Below are 20,090 nucleotides of genomic sequence, written 5' to 3'. Positions count from 1 at the left end.
TTTCGTCTAATGCATACCCCATCAGTGCAGCAATGCTTATTCAATACCGCCAGCAGATGGAGACACTGGGGGATAATTTTCTAAGGATTTATACTGATTTTTCCTGTCTGAATTTGTCGCACAGAAAGTTGCAGGCCAAATATGTGTGACATTTCTGCGACTTTAGCTTCTAGAGCATTTTTACAACATTATACATAGGTGCTGAATACATAAAAAGCGACTGTTCAGCGACAGACAAGTCGCATCGGCTGAAAGTAGGCCAGAATGTCAGTCCATGTTGGAGCAGGTTTAGATACAGTCTAAAGTATAGATCTCAAAGTCTGTGCACAGAATTTAGCAAGGGCCTCGCACCTTCTGATGCATCAGGTAGGTGCACAATAGCATAGCCTAACCCTCTGTACTTTGGTCTATATTGATGCGGGACATAGACAGCCAGCTGATGACCAATCCATTAGTGCAATGGATGGCTGGAAGCATTTGTCTTTGCCTTTGCAATACCACAGAAGCAATGCATGGTCAATGTACAGCAATGACACACCTGTGTGAACAGCCAGGAGACCCCCCCCCCCCCCCCCCATGTTATGTTACATAGTTACATAGTTAGTACGGTCGAAAAAAGACATATGTCCATCAAGTTCAACCAGGGAATTAAGGGGTAGGGGTGTGGCGCGATATTGGGGAAGGGATGAGATTTTATATTTCTTCATAAGCATTAATCTTATTTTGTCAATTAGGAACATTCAGCACCCACCCGCTATCAAGGCAGCTGCCTATCATGTCATGCCCTACCTGCACAGGTGTGCTGGCTACTCAAATGATCCAATTAAGGAGGCCATTTAGTCAGCAGCAGCAGAAGTCCTGTGCCTGGACGCTCCAACAGCGGCCAGACACAAGCAGAAGCAGCAGAAGCAGCAGCAGCAGCACCACCTTTTGTTTTTTGGCTGCAGCAGCAAGGCCCACAGGGCTGGCTAGCTGGCTAGCCAGCAAGCAGGTAGCAATGAAAGTAGGAATCTTTCTTTTTAACCCTGTAAGGGGGTGGTGCACTGTACCCGAAGATACTGCCATATCGGGTCAATGCATAGGGCGACGGAAGCAAGCTTCGAAATCGGCCCCCGTTCTCAAAAATCCATTTAATATATGGTCCCCAGATAGGGGACGTATCAGATATTAAACTGATAAGAACAGATACTACACTTGATCTTAGCCAAAAGGCCGAGAAGCGATAACCGTGAAAGGGGCGGGCCCAACAAGGTCCCCTTCATGGGCACTATCACTGCTTGCTGTCAGGGAGGCTGCCAGACAATTTTCCATGCACACTCTGGGCTGGGGGGCAGTCAACCACCAGTACACACAGCAGAACCTAAACCCATACCATTATTGCTAAGCAGCAAGACAGGGGCCCATTGCACTCCCACGGGGCCTTTTTAAATGCAATCCATAACCCGGATTTGCCAGGAACCCTTCTTACTCCTCCTACTTGCATGTGACACTGGGCTTAGGATCTGCATAGGAAACACACACACAAGCACACACCTACCTTTGTTGCCTGCAGATGCCTCCTTGGCTGTCCCCAAACGGTATCAAACCAACACCCACGGGAAGCTGTAAGCATAGAGGACATGCCTGCACCCCATTGGACTTACCTGTGTGGGTTAAATCCGGGTTATTTGACAACCTATGGCGGTGATGGTTCTGCTCAGGCAGAGCAGTGCTGATGCTCCTCATAAAGCTGTCGCTGCTGTGAAGGTTCTAGGTGACATCACAAATCCCTATGGTTACATACACAACAAAGCTGGGTTGTTGTTGTTTACACTCTGCAAGGCCTGTGGAAGTGAGTGACATCATAGCACTGTAGTTCTGAGGGTTCTAGATGGATGCAACAATCTCCTGTTGCTTCTATGAAGGCCATAATAGACGACATCACCAAACAGCTCCATAGTCACATACACAGCAAAGGAGAGATGTTGTTTACACCTAGTGATGTCAGTGGTATTGAGTGACATCACAGCACAGTGCTAAGGCTCCTGGGCCTGGACACAGCAGCGGCTGCAATATCTCAACGGAGAATACGTTTATATATATGTGTGTGTGTGCGCGTATATATATATATATATATATATATATATATATATATATATATTCTCCGCCGAAATCACTTTTAAACCCATTTCCACCTTTTTTTTCCTTCTCTTCCTCTTACTTTTTTTTCACGTTTTTTTACGTTTTTCTCCTTTTCGCCTCTTTTCTGGGCGTATTATTCTTCTTTTTCTTCTTTTTTTTCGTCTAATGCATACCCCATCAGTGCAGCAATGCTTATTCAATACCGCCAGCAGATGGAGACACTGGGGGATAATTTTCTAAGGATTTATACTGATTTTTCCTGTCTGAATTTGTCGCACAGAAAGTTGCAGGCCAAATATGTGTGACATTTCTGCGACTTTAGCTTCTAGAGCATTTTTACAACATTATACATAGGTGCTGAATACATAAAAAGCGACTGTTCAGCGACAGACAAGTCGCATCGGCTGAAAGTAGGCCAGAATGTCAGTCCATGTTGGAGCAGGTTTAGATACAGTCTAAAGTATAGATCTCAAAGTCTGTGCACAGAATTTAGCAAGGGCCTCGCACCTTCTGATGCATCAGGTAGGTGCACAATAGCATAGCCTAACCCTCTGTACTTTGGTCTATATTGATGCGGGACATAGACAGCCAGCTGATGACCAATCCATTAGTGCAATGGATGGCTGGAAGCATTTGTCTTTGCCTTTGCAATACCACAGAAGCAATGCATGGTCAATGTACAGCAATGACACACCTGTGTGAACAGCCAGGAGACCCCCCCCCCCCCCCCCCATGTTATGTTACATAGTTACATAGTTAGTACGGTCGAAAAAAGACATATGTCCATCAAGTTCAACCAGGGAATTAAGGGGTAGGGGTGTGGCGCGATATTGGGGAAGGGATGAGATTTTATATTTCTTCATAAGCATTAATCTTATTTTGTCAATTAGGAACATTCAGCACCCACCCGCTATCAAGGCAGCTGCCTATCATGTCATGCCCTACCTGCACAGGTGTGCTGGCTACTCAAATGATCCAATTAAGGAGGCCATTTAGTCAGCAGCAGCAGAAGTCCTGTGCCTGGACGCTCCAACAGCGGCCAGACACAAGCAGAAGCAGCAGAAGCAGCAGCAGCAGCACCACCTTTTGTTTTTTGGCTGCAGCAGCAAGGCCCACAGGGCTGGCTAGCTGGCTAGCCAGCAAGCAGGTAGCAATGAAAGTAGGAATCTTTCTTTTTAACCCTGTAAGGGGGTGGTGCACTGTACCCGAAGATACTGCCATATCGGGTCAATGCATAGGGCGACGGAAGCAAGCTTCGAAATCGGCCCCCGTTCTCAAAAATCCATTTAATATATGGTCCCCAGATAGGGGACGTATCAGATATTAAACTGATAAGAACAGATACTACACTTGATCTTAGCCAAAAGGCCGAGAAGCGATAACCGTGAAAGGGGCGGGCCCAACAAGGTCCCCTTCATGGGCACTATCACTGCTTGCTGTCAGGGAGGCTGCCAGACAATTTTCCATGCACACTCTGGGCTGGGGGGCAGTCAACCACCAGTACACACAGCAGAACCTAAACCCATACCATTATTGCTAAGCAGCAAGACAGGGGCCCATTGCACTCCCACGGGGCCTTTTTAAATGCAATCCATAACCCGGATTTGCCAGGAACCCTTCTTACTCCTCCTACTTGCATGTGACACTGGGCTTAGGATCTGCATAGGAAACACACACACAAGCACACACCTACCTTTGTTGCCTGCAGATGCCTCCTTGGCTGTCCCCAAACGGTATCAAACCAACACCCACGGGAAGCTGTAAGCATAGAGGACATGCCTGCACCCCATTGGACTTACCTGTGTGGGTTAAATCCGGGTTATTTGACAACCTATGGCGGTGATGGTTCTGCTCAGGCAGAGCAGTGCTGATGCTCCTCATAAAGCTGTCGCTGCTGTGAAGGTTCTAGGTGACATCACAAATCCCTATGGTTACATACACAACAAAGCTGGGTTGTTGTTGTTTACACTCTGCAAGGCCTGTGGAAGTGAGTGACATCATAGCACTGTAGTTCTGAGGGTTCTAGATGGATGCAACAATCTCCTGTTGCTTCTATGAAGGCCATAATAGACGACATCACCAAACAGCTCCATAGTCACATACACAGCAAAGGAGAGATGTTGTTTACACCTAGTGATGTCAGTGGTATTGAGTGACATCACAGCACAGTGCTAAGGCTCCTGGGCCTGGACACAGCAGCGGCTGCAATATCTCAACGGAGAATACGTTTATATATATGTGTGTGTGTGCGTGTATATATATATATATATATATATATATATATATATATATATATATATTCTCCGCCGAAATCACTTTTAAACCCATTTCCACCTTTTTTTCCCTTCTCTTCCTCTTACTTTTTTTTCACGTTTTTTTACGTTTTTCTCCTTTTCGCCTCTTTTCTGGGCGTATTATTCTTCTTTTTCTTCTTTTTTTTCGTCTAATGCATACCCCATCAGTGCAGCAATGCTTATTCAATACCGCCAGCAGATGGAGACACTGGGGGATAATTTTCTAAGGATTTATACTGATTTTTCCTGTCTGAATTTGTCGCACAGAAAGTTGCAGGCCAAATATGTGTGACATTTCTGCGACTTTAGCTTCTAGAGCATTTTTACAACATTATACATAGGTGCTGAATACATAAAAAGCGACTGTTCAGCGACAGACAAGTCGCATCGGCTGAAAGTAGGCCAGAATGTCAGTCCATGTTGGAGCAGGTTTAGATACAGTCTAAAGTATAGATCTCAAAGTCTGTGCACAGAATTTAGCAAGGGCCTCGCACCTTCTGATGCATCAGGTAGGTGCACAATAGCATAGCCTAACCCTCTGTACTTTGGTCTATATTGATGCGGGACATAGACAGCCAGCTGATGACCAATCCATTAGTGCAATGGATGGCTGGAAGCATTTGTCTTTGCCTTTGCAATACCACAGAAGCAATGCATGGTCAATGTACAGCAATGACACACCTGTGTGAACAGCCAGGAGACCCCCCCCCCCCCCCCCCATGTTATGTTACATAGTTACATAGTTAGTACGGTCGAAAAAAGACATATGTCCATCAAGTTCAACCAGGGAATTAAGGGGTAGGGGTGTGGCGCGATATTGGGGAAGGGATGAGATTTTATATTTCTTCATAAGCATTAATCTTATTTTGTCAATTAGGAACATTCAGCACCCACCCGCTATCAAGGCAGCTGCCTATCATGTCATGCCCTACCTGCACAGGTGTGCTGGCTACTCAAATGATCCAATTAAGGAGGCCATTTAGTCAGCAGCAGCAGAAGTCCTGTGCCTGGACGCTCCAACAGCGGCCAGACACAAGCAGAAGCAGCAGAAGCAGCAGCAGCAGCACCACCTTTTGTTTTTTGGCTGCAGCAGCAAGGCCCACAGGGCTGGCTAGCTGGCTAGCCAGCAAGCAGGTAGCAATGAAAGTAGGAATCTTTCTTTTTAACCCTGTAAGGGGGTGGTGCACTGTACCCGAAGATACTGCCATATCGGGTCAATGCATAGGGCGACGGAAGCAAGCTTCGAAATCGGCCCCCGTTCTCAAAAATCCATTTAATATATGGTCCCCAGATAGGGGACGTATCAGATATTAAACTGATAAGAACAGATACTACACTTGATCTTAGCCAAAAGGCCGAGAAGCGATAACCGTGAAAGGGGAGGGCCCAACAAGGTCCCCTTCATGGGCACTATCACTGCTTGCTGTCAGGGAGGCTGCCAGACAATTTTCCATGCACACTCTGGGCTGGGGGGCAGTCAACCACCAGTACACACAGCAGAACCTAAACCCATACCATTATTGCTAAGCAGCAAGACAGGGGCCCATTGCACTCCCACGGGGCCTTTTTAAATGCAATCCATAACCCGGATTTGCCAGGAACCCTTCTTACTCCTCCTACTTGCATGTGACACTGGGCTTAGGATCTGCATAGGAAACACACACACAAGCACACACCTACCTTTGTTGCCTGCAGATGCCTCCTTGGCTGTCCCCAAACGGTATCAAACCAACACCCACGGGAAGCTGTAAGCATAGAGGACATGCCTGCACCCCATTGGACTTACCTGTGTGGGTTAAATCCGGGTTATTTGACAACCTATGGCGGTGATGGTTCTGCTAAGGCAGAGCAGTGCTGATGCTCCTCATAAAGCTGTCGCTGCTGTGAAGGTTCTAGGTGACATCACAAATCCCTATGGTTACATACACAACAAAGCTGGGTTGTTGTTGTTTACACTCTGCAAGGCCTGTGGAAGTGAGTGACATCATAGCACTGTAGTTCTGAGGGTTCTAGATGGATGCAACAATCTCCTGTTGCTTCTATGAAGGCCATAATAGACGACATCACCAAACAGCTCCATAGTCACATACACAGCAAAGGAGAGATGTTGTTTACACCTAGTGATGTCAGTGGTATTGAGTGACATCACAGCACAGTGCTAAGGCTCCTGGGCCTGGACACAGCAGCGGCTGCAATATCTCAACGGAGAATACGTTTATATATATGTGTGTGTGTGCGCGTATATATATATATATATATATATATATATATATATATATATATATATATTCTCCGCCGAAATCACTTTTAAACCCATTTCCACCTTTTTTCCCTTCTCTTCCTCTTACTTTTTTTTCACGTTTTTTTACGTTTTTCTCCTTTTCGCCTCTTTTCTGGGCGTATTATTCTTCTTTTTCTTCTTTTTTTTCGTCTAATGCATACCCCATCAGTGCAGCAATGCTTATTCAATACCGCCAGCAGATGGAGACACTGGGGGATAATTTTCTAAGGATTTATACTGATTTTTCCTGTCTGAATTTGTCGCACAGAAAGTTGCAGGCCAAATATGTGTGACATTTCTGCGACTTTAGCTTCTAGAGCATTTTTACAACATTATACATAGGTGCTGAATACATAAAAAGCGACTGTTCAGCGACAGACAAGTCGCATCGGCTGAAAGTAGGCCAGAATGTCAGTCCATGTTGGAGCAGGTTTAGATACAGTCTAAAGTATAGATCTCAAAGTCTGTGCACAGAATTTAGCAAGGGCCTCGCACCTTCTGATGCATCAGGTAGGTGCACAATAGCATAGCCTAACCCTCTGTACTTTGGTCTATATTGATGCGGGACATAGACAGCCAGCTGATGACCAATCCATTAGTGCAATGGATGGCTGGAAGCATTTGTCTTTGCCTCTGCAATACCACAGAAGCAATGCATGGTCAATGTACAGCAATGACACACCTGTGTGAACAGCCAGGAGACCCCCCCCCCCCCCCCCATGTTATGTTACATAGTTACATAGTTAGTACGGTCGAAAAAAGACATATGTCCATCAAGTTCAACCAGGGAATTAAGGGGTAGGGGTGTGGCGCGATATTGGGGAAGGGATGAGATTTTATATTTCTTCATAAGCATTAATCTTATTTTGTCAATTAGGAACATTCAGCACCCACCCGCTATCAAGGCAGCTGCCTATCATGTCATGCCCTACCTGCACAGGTGTGCTGGCTACTCAAATGATCCAATTAAGGAGGCCATTTAGTCAGCAGCAGCAGAAGTCCTGTGCCTGGACGCTCCAACAGCGGCCAGACACAAGCAGAAGCAGCAGAAGCAGCAGCAGCAGCACCACCTTTTGTTTTTTGGCTGCAGCAGCAAGGCCCACAGGGCTGGCTAGCTGGCTAGCCAGCAAGCAGGTAGCAATGAAAGTAGGAATCTTTCTTTTTAACCCTGTAAGGGGGTGGTGCACTGTACCCGAAGATACTGCCATATCGGGTCAATGCATAGGGCGACGGAAGCAAGCTTCGAAATCGGCCCCCGTTCTCAAAAATCCATTTAATATATGGTCCCCAGATAGGGGACGTATCAGATATTAAACTGATAAGAACAGATACTACACTTGATCTTAGCCAAAAGGCCGAGAAGCGATAACCGTGAAAGGGGCGGGCCCAACAAGGTCCCCTTCATGGGCACTATCACTGCTTGCTGTCAGGGAGGCTGCCAGACAATTTTCCATGCACACTCTGGGCTGGGGGGCAGTCAACCACCAGTACACACAGCAGAACCTAAACCCATACCATTATTGCTAAGCAGCAAGACAGGGGCCCATTGCACTCCCACGGGGCCTTTTTAAATGCAATCCATAACCCGGATTTGCCAGGAACCCTTCTTACTCCTCCTACTTGCATGTGACACTGGGCTTAGGATCTGCATAGGAAACACACACACAAGCACACACCTACCTTTGTTGCCTGCAGATGCCTCCTTGGCTGTCCCCAAACGGTATCAAACCAACACCCACGGGAAGCTGTAAGCATAGAGGACATGCCTGCACCCCATTGGACTTACCTGTGTGGGTTAAATCCGGGTTATTTGACAACCTATGGCGGTGATGGTTCTGCTCAGGCAGAGCAGTGCTGATGCTCCTCATAAAGCTGTCGCTGCTGTGAAGGTTCTAGGTGACATCACAAATCCCTATGGTTACATACACAACAAAGCTGGGTTGTTGTTGTTTACACTCTGCAAGGCCTGTGGAAGTGAGTGACATCATAGCACTGTAGTTCTGAGGGTTCTAGATGGATGCAACAATCTCCTGTTGCTTCTATGAAGGCCATAATAGACGACATCACCAAACAGCTCCATAGTCACATACACAGCAAAGGAGAGATGTTGTTTACACCTAGTGATGTCAGTGGTATTGAGTGACATCACAGCACAGTGCTAAGGCTCCTGGGCCTGGACACAGCAGCGGCTGCAATATCTCAACGGAGAATACGTTTATATATATGTGTGTGTGTGCGCGTATATATATATATATATATATATATATATATATATATATATATATATTTCTCCGCCGAAATCACTTTTAAACCCATTTCCACCTTTTTTTCCCTTCTCTTCCTCTTACTTTTTTTTCACGTTTTTTTACGTTTTTCTCCTTTTCGCCTCTTTTCTGGGCGTATTATTCTTCTTTTTCTTCTTTTTTTTCGTCTAATGCATACCCCATCAGTGCAGCAATGCTTATTCAATACCGCCAGCAGATGGAGACACTGGGGGATAATTTTCTAAGGATTTATACTGATTTTTCCTGTCTGAATTTGTCGCACAGAAAGTTGCAGGCCAAATATGTGTGACATTTCTGCGACTTTAGCTTCTAGAGCATTTTTACAACATTATACATAGGTGCTGAATACATAAAAAGCGACTGTTCAGCGACAGACAAGTCGCATCGGCTGAAAGTAGGCCAGAATGTCAGTCCATGTTGGAGCAGGTTTAGATACAGTCTAAAGTATAGATCTCAAAGTCTGTGCACAGAATTTAGCAAGGGCCTCGCACCTTCTGATGCATCAGGTAGGTGCACAATAGCATAGCCTAACCCTCTGTACTTTGGTCTATATTGATGCGGGACATAGACAGCCAGCTGATGACCAATCCATTAGTGCAATGGATGGCTGGAAGCATTTGTCTTTGCCTTTGCAATACCACAGAAGCAATGCATGGTCAATGTACAGCAATGACACACCTGTGTGAACAGCCAGGAGACCCCCCCCCCCCCCCCCATGTTATGTTACATAGTTACATAGTTAGTACGGTCGAAAAAAGACATATGTCCATCAAGTTCAACCAGGGAATTAAGGGGTAGGGGTGTGGCGCGATATTGGGGAAGGGATGAGATTTTATATTTCTTCATAAGCATTAATCTTATTTTGTCAATTAGGAACATTCAGCACCCACCCGCTATCAAGGCAGCTGCCTATCATGTCATGCCCTACCTGCACAGGTGTGCTGGCTACTCAAATGATCCAATTAAGGAGGCCATTTAGTCAGCAGCAGCAGAAGTCCTGTGCCTGGACGCTCCAACAGCGGCCAGACACAAGCAGAAGCAGAAGCAGCAGCAGCAGCAGCACCACCTTTTGTTTTTTGGCTGCAGCAGCAAGGCCCACAGGGCTGGCTAGCTGGCTAGCCAGCAAGCAGGTAGCAATGAAAGTAGGAATCTTTCTTTTTAACCCTGTAAGGGGGTGGTGCACTGTACCCGAAGATACTGCCATATCGGGTCAATGCATAGGGCGACGGAAGCAAGCTTCGAAATCGGCCCCCGTTCTCAAAAATCCATTTAATATATGGTCCCCAGATAGGGGACGTATCAGATATTAAACTGATAAGAACAGATTTTTTTTTTTTTTTATCTAAAGCCGAGGAACGTGCTTTCGATTCACCCAAAGTGCAAGAAAAAGTGCAAACGTGTTACACTAAAAAAACGTGCACAAAGGATGCGGTCTATCGCAAGCCCTTCTCCGATAGGAGAGAGGCCCCCCAACAAACCTTACCCTTCGCCTCCGGACCAAAAGGTACCTGCGAGGTTCCAGGTTCGATGTCCCTTTTCGCCGAAGCTACTAGGGGACCACAAATGCTCCCGGCATCCCCCTTGGCGTTAGCCAAGGTATCTGCCCGCAGAGCCGATTACGGTAGGTACCCTGCAAAAGCAGGAGTACCCGGGGTGTTTGCAGGGAGGTGCGGAACCTAATGGCCACACACACCTCCCCTAGACCGCCAGGAGGGACACCCAGAAGGGCTACCGCATCCTGACCAATCCTGTGAACACACAACACGCAAAAAGTGACACAGTGAGACAAAAAAGAAATAAATAAGTGAATGTGTGCAGATATACTGCCCGGACATCCGGCCGGATCTATAAAAATTTCTCTGATCCTAGCCAGAAGGCCGGGAATCAAGAGGTGAGTGCCACAAGGTGAAGAGATTATGGTGCCCGTGCTTCAACTCAGTGAGTCTATCCTCCCAGTGAGTTTCGGCACCTCGGGGTCACCACTCCCCGAGGCACAAAAGTACCTCGGCTCTAGACCCTCTCAGCCTCATGGCGAGACCCGGAGGGAACAGGTCACATCGGGGCAGCCGTCGAGCTGATTCCTCAGAACCAGCCCCGGAAAGCCCTGGTACACCTGCATCCTCCATGCAGCACCCATCCCGGCGTTACTGTCCACCGGCATGAAAAACTGATAAGAACAGATACTACACTTGATCTTAGCCAAAAGGCCGAGAAGCGATAACCGTGAAAGGGGCGGGCCCAACAAGGTCCCCTTCATGGGCACTATCACTGCTTGCTGTCAGGGAGGCTGCCAGACAATTTTCCATGCACACTCTGGGCTGGGGGGCAGTCAACCACCAGTACACACAGCAGAACCTAAACCCATACCATTATTGCTAAGCAGCAAGACAGGGGCCCATTGCACTCCCACGGGGCCTTTTTAAATGCAATCCATAACCCGGATTTGCCAGGAACCCTTCTTACTCCTCCTACTTGCATGTGACACTGGGCTTAGGATCTGCATAGGAAACACACACACAAGCACACACCTACCTTTGTTGCCTGCAGATGCCTCCTTGGCTGTCCCCAAACGGTATCAAACCAACACCCACGGGAAGCTGTAAGCATAGAGGACATGCCTGCACCCCATTGGACTTACCTGTGTGGGTTAAATCCGGGTTATTTGACAACCTATGGCGGTGATGGTTCTGCTCAGGCAGAGCAGTGCTGATGCTCCTCATAAAGCTGTCGCTGCTGTGAAGGTTCTAGGTGACATCACAAATCCCTATGGTTACATACACAACAAAGCTGGGTTGTTGTTGTTTACACTCTGCAAGGCCTGTGGAAGTGAGTGACATCATAGCACTGTAGTTCTGAGGGTTCTAGATGGATGCAACAATCTCCTGTTGCTTCTATGAAGGCCATAATAGACGACATCACCAAACAGCTCCATAGTCACATACACAGCAAAGGAGAGATGTTGTTTACACCTAGTGATGTCAGTGGTATTGAGTGACATCACAGCACAGTGCTAAGGCTCCTGGGCCTGGACACAGCAGCGGCTGCAATATCTCAACGGAGAATACGTTTATATATATGTGTGTGTGTGCGCGTATATATATATATATATATATATATATATATATATATATATATATTTCTCCGCCGAAATCACTTTTAAACCCATTTCCACCTTTTTTTCCCTTCTCTTCCTCTTACTTTTTTTTCACGTTTTTTTACGTTTTTCTCCTTTTCGCCTCTTTTCTGGGCGTATTATTCTTCTTTTTCTTCTTTTTTTTCGTCTAATGCATACCCCATCAGTGCAGCAATGCTTATTCAATACCGCCAGCAGATGGAGACACTGGGGGATAATTTTCTAAGGATTTATACTGATTTTTCCTGTCTGAATTTGTCGCACAGAAAGTTGCAGGCCAAATATGTGTGACATTTCTGCGACTTTAGCTTCTAGAGCATTTTTACAACATTATACATAGGTGCTGAATACATAAAAAGCGACTGTTCAGCGACAGACAAGTCGCATCGGCTGAAAGTAGGCCAGAATGTCAGTCCATGTTGGAGCAGGTTTAGATACAGTCTAAAGTATAGATCTCAAAGTCTGTGCACAGAATTTAGCAAGGGCCTCGCACCTTCTGATGCATCAGGTAGGTGCACAATAGCATAGCCTAACCCTCTGTACTTTGGTCTATATTGATGCGGGACATAGACAGCCAGCTGATGACCAATCCATTAGTGCAATGGATGGCTGGAAGCATTTGTCTTTGCCTTTGCAATACCACAGAAGCAATGCATGGTCAATGTACAGCAATGACACACCTGTGTGAACAGCCAGGAGACCCCCCCCCCCCCCATGTTATGTTACATAGTTACATAGTTAGTACGGTCGAAAAAAGACATATGTCCATCAAGTTCAACCAGGGAATTAAGGGGTAGGGGTGTGGCGCGATATTGGGGAAGGGATGAGATTTTATATTTCTTCATAAGCATTAATCTTATTTTGTCAATTAGGAACATTCAGCACCCACCCGCTATCAAGGCAGCTGCCTATCATGTCATGCCCTACCTGCACAGGTGTGCTGGCTACTCAAATGATCCAATTAAGGAGGCCATTTAGTCAGCAGCAGCAGAAGTCCTGTGCCTGGACGCTCCAACAGCGGCCAGACACAAGCAGAAGCAGCAGAAGCAGCAGCAGCAGCACCACCTTTTGTTTTTTGGCTGCAGCAGCAAGGCCCACAGGGCTGGCTAGCTGGCTAGCCAGCAAGCAGGTAGCAATGAAAGTAGGAATCTTTCTTTTTAACCCTGTAAGGGGGTGGTGCACTGTACCCGAAGATACTGCCATATCGGGTCAATGCATAGGGCGACGGAAGCAAGCTTCGAAATCGGCCCCCGTTCTCAAAAATCCATTTAATATATGGTCCCCAGATAGGGGACGTATCAGATATTAAACTGATAAGAACAGATACTACACTTGATCTTAGCCAAAAGGCCGAGAAGCGATAACCGTGAAAGGGGCGGGCCCAACAAGGTCCCCTTCATGGGCACTATCACTGCTTGCTGTCAGGGAGGCTGCCAGACAATTTTCCATGCACACTCTGGGCTGGGGGGCAGTCAACCACCAGTACACACAGCAGAACCTAAACCCATACCATTATTGCTAAGCAGCAAGACAGGGGCCCATTGCACTCCCACGGGGCCTTTTTAAATGCAATCCATAACCCGGATTTGCCAGGAACCCTTCTTACTCCTCCTACTTGCATGTGACACTGGGCTTAGGATCTGCATAGGAAACACACACACAAGCACACACCTACCTTTGTTGCCTGCAGATGCCTCCTTGGCTGTCCCCAAACGGTATCAAACCAACACCCACGGGAAGCTGTAAGCATAGAGGACATGCCTGCACCCCATTGGACTTACCTGTGTGGGTTAAATCCGGGTTATTTGACAACCTATGGCGGTGATGGTTCTGCTAAGGCAGAGCAGTGCTGATGCTCCTCATAAAGCTGTCGCTGCTGTGAAGGTTCTAGGTGACATCACAAATCCCTATGGTTACATACACAACAAAGCTGGGTTGTTGTTGTTTACACTCTGCAAGGCCTGTGGAAGTGAGTGACATCATAGCACTGTAGTTCTGAGGGTTCTAGATGGATGCAACAATCTCCTGTTGCTTCTATGAAGGCCATAATAGACGACATCACCAAACAGCTCCATAGTCACATACACAGCAAAGGAGAGATGTTGTTTACACCTAGTGATGTCAGTGGTATTGAGTGACATCACAGCACAGTGCTAAGGCTCCTGGGCCTGGACACAGCAGCGGCTGCAATATCTCAACGGAGAATACGTTTATATATATGTGTGTGTGTGCGCGTATATATATATATATATATATATATATATATATATTCTCCGCCGAAATCACTTTTAAACCCATTTCCACCTTTTTTTCCCTTCTCTTCCTCTTACTTTTTTTTCACGTTTTTTTACGTTTTTCTCCTTTTCGCCTCTTTTCTGGGCGTATTATTCTTCTTTTTCTTCTTTTTTTTCGTCTAATGCATACCCCATCAGTGCAGCAATGCTTATTCAATACCGCCAGCAGATGGAGACACTGGGGGATAATTTTCTAAGGATTTATACTGATTTTTCCTGTCTGAATTTGTCGCACAGAAAGTTGCAGGCCAAATATGTGTGACATTTCTGCGACTTTAGCTTCTAGAGCATTTTTACAACATTATACATAGGTGCTGAATACATAAAAAGCGACTGTTCAGCGACAGACAAGTCGCATCGGCTGAAAGTAGGCCAGAATGTCAGTCCATGTTGGAGCAGGTTTAGATACAGTCTAAAGTATAGATCTCAAAGTCTGTGCACAGAATTTAGCAAGGGCCTCGCACCTTCTGATGCATCAGGTAGGTGCACAATAGCATAGCCTAACCCTCTGTACTTTGGTCTATATTGATGCGGGACATAGACAGCCAGCTGATGACCAATCCATTAGTGCAATGGATGGCTGGAAGCATTTGTCTTTGCCTTTGCAATACCACAGAAGCAATGCATGGTCAATGTACAGCAATGACACACCTGTGTGAACAGCCAGGAGACCCCCCCCCCCCCCCCATGTTATGTTACATAGTTACATAGTTAGTACGGTCGAAAAAAGACATATGTCCATCAAGTTCAACCAGGGAATTAAGGGGTAGGGGTGTGGCGCGATATTGGGGAAGGGATGAGATTTTATATTTCTTCATAAGCATTAATCTTATTTTGTCAATTAGGAACATTCAGCACCCACCCGCTATCAAGGCAGCTGCCTATCATGTCATGCCCTACCTGCACAGGTGTGCTGGCTACTCAAATGATCCAATTAAGGAGGCCATTTAGTCAGCAGCAGCAGAAGTCCTGTGCCTGGACGCTCCAACAGCGGCCAGACACAAGCAGAAGCAGCAGAAGCAGCAGCAGCAGCACCACCTTTTGTTTTTTGGCTGCAGCAGCAAGGCCCACAGGGCTGGCTAGCTGGCTAGCCAGCAAGCAGGTAGCAATGAAAGTAGGAATCTTTCTTTTTAACCCTGTAAGGGGGTGGTGCACTGTACCCGAAGATACTGCCATATCGGGTCAATGCATAGGGCGACGGAAGCAAGCTTCGAAATCGGCCCCCGTTCTCAAAAATCCATTTAATATATGGTCCCCAGATAGGGGACGTATCAGATATTAAACTGATAAGAACAGATACTACACTTGATCTTAGCCAAAAGGCCGAGAAGCGATAACCGTGAAAGGGGCGGGCCCAACAAGGTCCCCTTCATGGGCACTATCACTGCTTGCTGTCAGGGAGGCTGCCAGACAATTTTCCATGCACACTCTGGGCTGGGGGGCAGTCAACCACCAGTACACACAGCAGAACCTAAACCCATACCATTATTGCTAAGCAGCAAGACAGGGGCCCATTGCACTCCCACGGGGCCTTTTTAAATGCAATCCATAACCCGGATTTGCCAGGAACCCTTCTTACTCCTCCTACTTGCATGTGACACTGGGCTTAGGATCTGCATAGGAAACACACACACAAGCACACACCTACCTTTGTTGCCTGCAGATGCCTCCTTGGCTGTCCCCAAACGGTATCAAACCAACACCCACGGGAAGCTGTAAGCATAGAGGACATGCCTGCACCCCATTGGACTTACCTGTGTGGGTTAAATCCGGGTTATTTGACAACCTATGGCGGTGATGGTTCTGCTCAGGCAGAGCAGTGCTGATGCTCCTCATAAAGCTGTCGCTGCTGTGAAGGTTCTAGGTGACATCACAAATCCCTATGGTTACATACACAACAAAGCTGGGTTGTTGTTGTTTACACTCTGCAAGGCCTGTGGAAGTGAGTGACATCATAGCACTGTAGTTCTGAGGGTTCTAGATGGATGCAACAATCTCCTGTTGCTTCTATGAAGGCCATAATAGACGACATCACCAAACAGCTCCATAGTCACATACACAGCAAAGGAGAGATGTTGTTTACACCTAGTGATGTCAGTGGTATTGAGTGACATCACAGCACAGTGCTAAGGCTCCTGGGCCTGGACACAGCAGCGGCTGCAATATCTCAACGGAGAATACGTTTATATATATGTGTGTGTGTGCGCGTATATATATATATATATATATATATATATATATATATTTCTCCGCCGAAATCACTTTTAAACCCATTTCCACCTTTTTTTCCCTTCTCTTCCTCTTACTTTTTTTTCACGTTTTTTTACGTTTTTCTCCTTTTCGCCTCTTTTCTGGGCGTATTATTCTTCCTTTTCTTCTTTTTTTTCGTCTAATGCATACCCCATCAGTGCAGCAATGCTTATTCAATACCGCCAGCAGATGGAGACACTGGGGGATAATTTTCTAAGGATTTATACTGATTTTTCCTGTCTGAATTTGTCGCACAGAAAGTTGCAGGCCAAATATGTGTGACATTTCTGCGACTTTAGCTTCTAGAGCATTTTTACAACATTATACATAGGTGCTGAATACATAAAAAGCGACTGTTCAGCGACAGACAAGTCGCATCGGCTGAAAGTAGGCCAGAATGTCAGTCCATGTTGGAGCAGGTTTAGATACAGTCTAAAGTATAGATCTCAAAGTCTGTGCACAGAATTTAGCAAGGGCCTCGCACCTTCTGATGCATCAGGTAGGTGCACAATAGCATAGCCTAACCCTCTGTACTTTGGTCTATATTGATGCGGGACATAGACAGCCAGCTGATGACCAATCCATTAGTGCAATGGATGGCTGGAAGCATTTGTCTTTGCCTTTGCAATACCACAGAAGCAATGCATGGTCAATGTACAGCAATGACACACCTGTGTGAACAGCCAGGAGACCCCCCCCCCATGTTATGTTACATAGTTACATAGTTAGTACGGTCGAAAAAAGACATATGTCCATCAAGTTCAACCAGGGAATTAAGGGGTAGGGGTGTGGCGCGATATTGGGGAAGGGATGAGATTTTATATTTCTTCATAAGCATTAATCTTATTTTGTCAATTAGGAACATTCAGCACCCACCCGCTATCAAGGCAGCTGCCTATCATGTCATGCCCTACCTGCACAGGTGTGCTGGCTACTCAAATGATCCAATTAAGGAGGCCATTTAGTCAGCAGCAGCAGAAGTCCTGTGCCTGGACGCTCCAACAGCGGCCAGACACAAGCAGAAGCAGCAGAAGCAGCAGCAGCAGCACCACCTTTTGTTTTTTGGCTGCAGCAGCAAGGCCCACAGGGCTGGCTAGCTGGCTAGCCAGCAAGCAGGTAGCAATGAAAGTAGGAATCTTTCTTTTTAACCCTGTAAGGGGGTGGTGCACTGTACCCGAAGATACTGCCATATCGGGTCAATGCATAGGGCGACGGAAGCAAGCTTCGAAATCGGCCCCCGTTCTCAAAAATCCATTTAATATATGGTCCCCAGATAGGGGACGTATCAGATATTAAACTGATAAGAACAGATACTACACTTGATCTTAGCCAAAAGGCCGAGAAGCGATAACCGTGAAAGGGGTGGGCCCAACAAGGTCCCCTTCATGGGCACTATCACTGCTTGCTGTCAGGGAGGCTGCCAGACAATTTTCCATGCACACTCTGGGCTGGGGGGCAGTCAACCACCAGTACACACAGCAGAACCTAAACCCATACCATTATTGCTAAGCAGCAAGACAGGGGCCCATTGCACTCCCACGGGGCCTTTTTAAATGCAATCCATAACCCGGATTTGCCAGGAACCCTTCTTACTCCTCCTACTTGCATGTGACACTGGGCTTAGGATCTGCATAGGAAACACACACACAAGCACACACCTACCTTTGTTGCCTGCAGATGCCTCCTTGGCTGTCCCCAAACGGTATCAAACCAACACCCACGGGAAGCTGTAAGCATAGAGGACATGCCTGCACCCCATTGGACTTACCTGTGTGGGTTAAATCCGGGTTATTTGACAACCTATGGCGGTGATGGTTCTGCTCAGGCAGAGCAGTGCTGATGCTCCTCATAAAGCTGTCGCTGCTGTGAAGGTTCTAGGTGACATCACAAATCCCTATGGTTACATACACAACAAAGCTGGGTTGTTGTTGTTTACACTCTGCAAGGCCTGTGGAAGTGAGTGACATCATAGCACTGTAGTTCTGAGGGTTCTAGATGGATGCAACAATCTCCTGTTGCTTCTATGAAGGCCATAATAGACGACATCACCAAACAGCTCCATAGTCACATACACAGCAAAGGAGAGATGTTGTTTACACCTAGTGATGTCAGTGGTATTGAGTGACATCACAGCACAGTGCTAAGGCTCCTGGGCCTGGACACAGCAGCGGCTGCAATATCTCAACGGAGAATACGTTTATATATATGTGTGTGTGTGCGCGTATATATATATATATATATATATATATATATATATATATATATATTTCTCCGCCGAAATCACTTTTAAACCCATTTCCACCTTTTTTTCCCTTCTCTTCCTCTTACTTTTTTTTCACGTTTTTTTACGTTTTTCTCCTTTTCGCCTCTTTTCTGGGCGTATTATTCTTCTTTTTCTTCTTTTTTTTCGTCTAATGCATACCCCATCAGTGCAGCAATGCTTATTCAATACCGCCAGCAGATGGAGACACTGGGGGATAATTTTCTAAGGATTTATACTGATTTTTCCTGTCTGAATTTGTCGCACAGAAAGTTGCAGGCCAAATATGTGTGACATTTCTGCGACTTTAGCTTCTAGAGCATTTTTACAACATTATACATAGGTGCTGAATACATAAAAAGCGACTGTTCAGCGACAGACAAGTCGCATCGGCTGAAAGTAGGCCAGAATGTCAGTCCATGTTGGAGCAGGTTTAGATACAGTCTAAAGTATAGATCTCAAAGTCTGTGCACAGAATTTAGCAAGGGCCTCGCACCTTCTGATGCATCAGGTAGGTGCACAATAGCATAGCCTAACCCTCTGTACTTTGGTCTATATTGATGCGGGACATAGACAGCCAGCTGATGACCAATCCATTAGTGCAATGGATGGCTGGAAGCATTTGTCTTTGCCTTTGCAATACCACAGAAGCAATGCATGGTCAATGTACAGCAATGACACACCTGTGTGAACAGCCAGGAGACCCCCCCCCCCCCCCCATGTTATGTTACATAGTTACATAGTTAGTACGGTCGAAAAAAGACATATGTCCATCAAGTTCAACCAGGGAATTAAGGGGTAGGGGTGTGGCGCGATATTGGGGAAGGGATGAGATTTTATATTTCTTCATAAGCATTAATCTTATTTTGTCAATTAGGAACATTCAGCACCCACCCGCTATCAAGGCAGCTGCCTATCATGTCATGCCCTACCTGCACAGGTGTGCTGGCTACTCAAATAATCCAATTAAGGAGGCCATTTAGTCAGCAGCAGCAGAAGTCCTGTGCCTGGACGCTCCAACAGCGGCCAGACACAAGCAGAAGCAGAAGCAGCAGCAGCAGCAGCACCACCTTTTGTTTTTTGGCTGCAGCAGCAGCAAGGCCCACAGGGCTGGCTAGCTGGCTAGCCAGCAAGCAGGTAGCAATGAAAGTAGGAATCTTTCTTTTTAACCC

General features: G+C 46.4%; 7 non-coding genes and 2 pseudogenes across 7 annotated transcripts; all 9 read right to left on the bottom strand.

Moving 5' to 3' along the window:
- Positions 1-1,033: 1,033 nt before the first annotated feature.
- Positions 1,034-1,224, bottom strand: LOC130317613 (U2 spliceosomal RNA). The gene has a single exon (XR_008864702.1). It is a non-coding gene; the product is annotated as a U2 spliceosomal RNA (small nuclear RNA).
- A 2,086-nt stretch (positions 1,225-3,310) lies between these two features.
- Positions 3,311-3,501, bottom strand: LOC130317612 (U2 spliceosomal RNA). Its single transcript, XR_008864701.1, has one exon. It is a non-coding gene; the product is annotated as a U2 spliceosomal RNA (small nuclear RNA).
- Positions 3,502-5,591: 2,090 nt separating this feature from the next.
- LOC130317611 (U2 spliceosomal RNA) lies at positions 5,592-5,782 on the bottom strand. The gene has a single exon (XR_008864700.1). It is a non-coding gene; the product is annotated as a U2 spliceosomal RNA (small nuclear RNA).
- A 2,090-nt stretch (positions 5,783-7,872) lies between these two features.
- LOC130317609 (U2 spliceosomal RNA) lies at positions 7,873-8,063 on the bottom strand. The gene has a single exon (XR_008864699.1). It is a non-coding gene; the product is annotated as a U2 spliceosomal RNA (small nuclear RNA).
- A 2,090-nt stretch (positions 8,064-10,153) lies between these two features.
- Positions 10,154-10,334, bottom strand: LOC130317572 (U2 spliceosomal RNA; annotated as a pseudogene).
- A 693-nt stretch (positions 10,335-11,027) lies between these two features.
- On the bottom strand, positions 11,028-11,200 carry LOC130317584 (U2 spliceosomal RNA; annotated as a pseudogene).
- A 2,085-nt stretch (positions 11,201-13,285) lies between these two features.
- LOC130317608 (U2 spliceosomal RNA) lies at positions 13,286-13,476 on the bottom strand. The gene has a single exon (XR_008864698.1). It is a non-coding gene; the product is annotated as a U2 spliceosomal RNA (small nuclear RNA).
- Positions 13,477-15,552: 2,076 nt separating this feature from the next.
- On the bottom strand, positions 15,553-15,743 carry LOC130317607 (U2 spliceosomal RNA). Its single transcript, XR_008864697.1, has one exon. It is a non-coding gene; the product is annotated as a U2 spliceosomal RNA (small nuclear RNA).
- Positions 15,744-17,816: 2,073 nt separating this feature from the next.
- LOC130317605 (U2 spliceosomal RNA) lies at positions 17,817-18,007 on the bottom strand. Its single transcript, XR_008864695.1, has one exon. It is a non-coding gene; the product is annotated as a U2 spliceosomal RNA (small nuclear RNA).
- Between the last annotated feature and the right edge of the window lie 2,083 nt (positions 18,008-20,090).

Source organism: Hyla sarda, unplaced genomic scaffold, assembly GCF_029499605.1.
Source record: "Hyla sarda isolate aHylSar1 unplaced genomic scaffold, aHylSar1.hap1 scaffold_200, whole genome shotgun sequence".
Taxonomy (NCBI): Eukaryota; Metazoa; Chordata; class Amphibia; order Anura; family Hylidae; genus Hyla; species Hyla sarda.
The sequence above is the reverse complement of the archived record's forward strand: the minus strand, read 5'-3'. Positions and strand labels throughout refer to the sequence as shown.